Source organism: Podarcis tiliguerta (assembly GCF_965153285.1).
Source record: "Podarcis tiliguerta genome assembly, chromosome: 10".
NCBI classification, from domain to species: domain Eukaryota; kingdom Metazoa; phylum Chordata; class Lepidosauria; order Squamata; family Lacertidae; genus Podarcis; species Podarcis tiliguerta.
In genome coordinates, this window is record NC_139543.1 from 71,518,843 (window position 1) to 71,524,842 (window position 6,000).

Genomic DNA, 6,000 nt, shown 5'->3' on the forward strand with positions numbered 1-6,000 from the left:
GAAGAGGTCGATGCCACCGTTGGAGCAGGGCCGGGGCGGGAGAGTGCTAGAGTCCTGTCTAGTCAAATTGCGTGGGATCAATTCCAATCTGTTACCTCCGAGGATGTGGACAGGCTGCTTGGACGAGTGAAACCAACTACCTGTCTCCTTGATCCTTGCCCATCCTGGCTTATAAAAGCTAGCTGGGAAGGGCTGGGCGATGGGCTTCGTGGGGTGGTGAATGCTTCCCTCCGTGAGGGAGTCTTCCCAGACCCGCTGAAAGAGGCGGTTATTAAACCGCTTCTTAAAAAACCATCTTTAGATGCGGCCACGATGGCCAACTATCGCCCAGTCTCAAATCTTCCATTCTTGGGCAAGGTGATTGAGCGAGTGGTGGCTGAACAACTCCAGGCACGCCTGGAAGAAGCGGACCATTTGGATCCCTTCCAGTCGGGATTCAGGCCTCATCACGGGACTGAAACTGCCTTGGTCGCACTGGTTGATGATCTCCGGCGGGCTAGGGACAAAGGTGAGAGCTGTTTCCTAGTTCTGCTGGATCTCTCAGCGGCGTTTGATACCATCGACCATAACATCCTTCTGGACCGTCTTGAGGGGCTGGGAGCTGGGGGTACTGTCATACAGTGGTTCCGCTCCTTCCTCCTGGGCCGTGTTCAGAAAGTTGTGGTGGGGGATGAGTGTTCAGACCCCTGGGCTCTCACTTGTGGGGTGCCTCAGGGTTCTGTCCTCTCCCCCATGCTTTTTAACATCTATATGCAGCCGCTGGGAGAGATCATCAGGAGGTTTGGGCTGGGTGTTCATCAGTATGCGGATGATACCCAGCTCTACCTCTCTTTCAAATCAGAACCAGTGAAGGCGGTGACGGTCCTGTGTGAGTGTCTGGAGGCGGTTGGAGGATGGATGGCGGCAAACAGATTGAGATTGAATCCTGACAAGACAGAAGTACTGTTTCTGGGGGACAGGAGGCGGGCAGGTGTGGAGGATTTCCTGGTCCTGAATGGGGTAACTGTGCCCCTGAAGGACCAGGTGCGCAGCCTGGGAGTCATTTTGGACTCACAGCTGTCCATGGAGGCACAGGTTAAATCCGTGTCCAGGGCAGCTGTGTACCAGCTCCATCTGGTACGTAGGCTGAGACCCTATCTGCCCGTGGACTGCCTTGCCAGAGTGGTGCATGCTCTGGTTATCTCCCGCTTGGACTACTGCAATGCGCTCTACGTGGGGCTACCTTTGAAGGTGACCCGGAAACTACAACTAATCCAGAATGCAGCGGCCAGACTGGTGACTGGGAGCAGCCGCCGAGACCATATAACACCGGTCTTGAAAGACCTACATTGGCTCCCAGTACGTTTCCGAGCACAATTCAAAGTGTTGGTGCTGACCTTTAAAGCCCTAAACGGCCTCGGTCCAGTATACCTGAAGGAGCGTCTCCACCCCCATCGCTCTACCCGGACACTGAGGTCCAGCACCGAGGGCCTTCTGGCGGTTCCCTCACTGCGAGAAGCCAAGTTACAGGGAACCAGGCAGAGGGCCTTCTCGGTAGTGGCGCCCTCCCTGTGGAACGCCCTCCCACCAGATGTCAAAGAGAACAACAACTACCAGACTTTTAGAAGACATCTGAAGGCAGCCCTGTTTAGGGAAGCTTTTAATGTTTGATGTATCACAGTATTTTAATATTCTTTTGGAAGCCGCCCAGAGTGGCTGGGGAAACCCGGCCAGATGGGCGGGGTATAAATAATAAATTATTATTATTATTATTATTATAAGTTCATTAATTTTATTAAACACAAAATCAAATACAAACATAAAATATGGAATTGCATTTAAGTACAGTAAAATAGTTATGAGAGCTTCTGTTTCTTTTATTCTCCTCCTGGACTTTCCTGTCCTTCATCTCTTTCTTCTCTTTCTTGAGCTGTACCCCCTCCCAGGTCTCTTTTATATTTCCGCCAATAATTTCCTAATTTTTCTGGGGATCTAATGGTCTTTCTTCTATCTTTGTAAATGAAGGAAATACCTTCAGGAAATTCCCACTTGTATCTAATTTCATTTGTCTTCAATGCCTCTGTCAGAGTCTGGTACGTTTGTCTCTTTTTCAACAGACGTTTTGGGATTTCTTTGTAAATTATAATATTTCTCCCGTCGATTATCAACTTTCTTTTCTGCAATATCTTGTCTTTCAGTAATCTTGAATTAAGGAAAACCATGCAATCACCAGGTCCCTTAAAGGTTTTTCCATGATCTGGTTTGATCCTGAAGATCTTGTCAATGTCCATTGTTAACTGATCCTCTTGTACTCCCAGCCAGGTCGCCAACTCTTTTCTCAGTTTTGCTTCGATGTCCTCATTTGGTGTTTGGGGGATCCCACGGAAGCGGAGAATTCATTCTCTTTCATGCATTTCTGAGATTGCTATCTGATCAAGCATTTCTTCCTGTATTCTTTTTTAGAGCCGCAATATCACCATTTATTGCATCTTGTCCTTTTTTCAGCTCTTTACTTTGAAAAATCATCAACAAATATTAGCATGTATATATTCTTTCCCAGTGAAGGAACATTAATGGGTCCACATAAGTCAGTGTGCACAATGTCAAGCACTTTGGTGCTTCTGTGTTCTGTACAACGTGGAAATGAAGGTTTCACAGCCTTTTCAGTAACACAGCTTATACTGGAGCTCTGTTGCTCTTTGTTACCTGCAAATCTCTTACAAGATCTCTTCTCTGTAGATCCAGAATAACGCTGGTGTCTCTGTGTCCAAGCCTTCTGTGCCATAGGTCCAGGTCTGTCTCATCCTTCTGGCTGGAATGTGCTACTTTTGCAGACTGGTTCTCTGAAAGATCAATCTCATATACACCATTTACTAGCTTGGCTTGTACAAACACTTTACCGTTTTTAGTCACATTACACTCTCCATTTCCAAACGTAATCTGGAAACCTTTTCTGTCCAAAGTGGACACGCTGAGTAAATTGCAGCTCAGTTGTGGTACATACAAAACTCTAGAAACTGTGGATTCAATAGATTCATTGTTTATATTGAATTTCAAGTTCATGGAATCTGCACCTTTTGCTTTAACAATGTTGCCATCTGCAATCTCAACTTCAGATACTTCATCATTTATCTCATTAAAATTTTTGTTGTTGTTTAGTCGTTTAGTCATGTCTGACTCTTCATGACCCCCTGCACCAGAGCACGCCAGGCACTCCTGCCTTCCACTGCCTCCCGCAGTTTGGTCAAACTCATGTTGGTAGCTTCGAGAACACTGTCCAACCATCTCGTCCTCTGTCGTCCCCTTCTCATGGGCCCTCCATCTTCCCCAACATCAGGGTCTTTTCCAGGGAGTCTTCTCTTCTCATGAGGTGGCCAAAGTCTTGGAGCCTCAGTTCAGGATCTGTCCTTCCAGTGAGCACTCAGAGCTGATTTCCTTCAGAATAGATCGGTTTGATCTTCTTGCAGTCCATGGGACTCTCAAGAGTCTCCTCCAGCACCATAATTCAAAAGCATTAATTCTTCGGCGATCAGCCTTCTTTATGGTCCAGCTGTCACTTCCATACATCACTACTGGGAAAACCATAGCTTTAACTATACGGACCTTTGTTGGCAAGGTGATGTCTCTGCCTTTTAAGATGCTGTCTAGGTTTGTCATTAAAATAGTCCTTTTCAAATGAGAAATGTGAGCTCACCCCAGAATCAATAATCCGCTTATTACAACAATTACCCAACAATTTTCACGATTCTGGACAGCTAAATTCCTTTCTTGTAGTAGCAAAGTGCATTCAGATTTCCCCTTCTTTCCCCCTTTTGGCTGAAAGGGGTGGGGTTTCCTTGTCCTAGGAGCTTTGCAGTTCTTTGCAATGTGCCCTTCCTTGTTGCAATTGAAGCAAACCACTTTCTTGGGCATTTCTCTGGACTTTGTAAATTGCCTAGACGCAAAATTATTGTCCTTGCTTCTAGCATTTCTTACTGGAGACTCAGCTCTGTCTCTGCATTCCTCCCTTAAATGACTGGTCAGGTCTTTAAAAGTTAGACCTTCTCTGTGGTCCATTATGCTAACAAATGAATCGAACTTTGGTCCTAGGGATGATAGCAAAAATGATGTCTTTGTATCTTCATCAAAAGACTTAGGAATAAGATCAATCCTTTGAATAATCTCAGCAAACTTGTTGATGTGCTCTGGGAGTTCTTCTTTTGAATTCATCCTCAGTCTGGTTAATTTACACATCAAGGTTCTGTAGGAGTTCTTGGTAGATTCTTGATACATGCGCTCAATATTACTTAAGATTTGAGATGCATCATCTTGACTATTTATTAATAGATTCTCATCACAAAGTCCACTCGAAATTATGTGTCTGGCTTCGCTGTTCTTGTCTTTCCAAGCTCTTATCTTGGCTAAATCTTCCTCAGTTGCTCCTGTAGGCTGAGGGTTCTCTACAGCATCCAAAACGTATTTTTAATCTAGAAATGCTATTAAGCGCTTCTTCCAGTGCACAAAATTGTATTCATTTAGCACAGGCATTCCTAGTTTTGCATCACTATCAAAAGCTGCTCTAGCCATCTTAGAATTCAAAAATGTGAAAAATATTCAAAATTCAAAAATTTGTCAAAATTTTAAAATCAAAATCTCAAAAATATCAAAATACAAAACAAATCTTCACTGCCTTGGGTCACTGTGAACTCTGAGGGAGGGGAGGAGTTGCTTAATCCCCACTGCACAATGGAACAAAGGACCATGTGCTTACCAGGAAGCTCTCTCAGAAAAATATTACTCAACTCAAAATCACAATCCAACACAATCCTTCAAAAATACACAAAAACATGTAATGCTGGGGCCACTAACCCTTTGTGGGAATGTTCAGGGATGCAGGAGAGGATATATTGTCTGATTATATCCTTATCCAACTTGTGTTAACAAGTTCCACAATTTCAGCAGAGTAACATTCCCCTCTTTTAAATTTTGCAGCGGATGTGTTTTGCTCAGGCTCGCTAAAGCCTCTATAATAACTGTTCTGGTATTTTCCCCTTATTCCCTCATAAAAGATAAGACAGGACACAGTCTTCTATAAAAGTATAAAAAGAGTTTACTCACATTCTGTTCACAGTCGGATCCCAGAAGGCAGACTTAGCTTAGAAAAGTAACATACACTTGGAAACTATTCCAGAAGAAGACAGTCCCTTTGTCCTTTCTTGGCTGGAATCCAAGAGGGCATCTTTGGCTAAGCAGATGTTGCTTCTTCGATGAATGTCTTATGAGGAACGACTAAGGGAGCTGGGCATGTTTAGCCTGGAGAAGAGGAGGTTAAGGGGTGATATGATAGCCATGTTCAAATATATAAAAGGATGTCACATAGAGGAGGGAGAAAGGTTGTTTTCTGCTGCTCCAGAGAAGCGGACACGGAGCAATGGATCCAAACTACAAGAAAGAAGATTCCACCTAAACCTTAGGAAGAACTTCCTGACAGTAAGAGCTGTTTGACAGTGGAATTTGCTGCCAAGGAGTGTGGTGGAGTCTCCTTCTTTGGAGGTCTTTAAGCAGAGGCTTGACAACCATATGTCAGGAGTGCTCTGATGGTGTTTCCTGCTTGGCAGGGGGTTGGACTCGATGGCCCTTGTGGTCTCTTCCAACTCTATGATTCTATGACTCTATGATTCTATGAAAGTAGTCACAGAGAGAGAGAGATGGCTGCCCTGCCCTGTGCTTTTGTTGTTACCTGCACAGGTGAGGCCACACCCACCTCTAGTCACATGCAGAGGAAGTCTGTCCCAGCCCAGAAGGAAACAGGAAGTTTACCTGCTGGCTGGACAAACATTCCTCCCCATGTGTAAACATGTTCACTCTAGGAATGTTGTACTTGACTGCTCTTGTGTTTTACATCCCACAGAGCTGTGGCGATCCACAGGTGAGAAGCCTGCAGACAGGTGTGCATTGCGCTCTGCTGGCAGGGAATCCACACTCTATGCCACACTGGCTCTCTTGGATTTGTGACCGATGCTTTTTTATTTCTTCAAAATC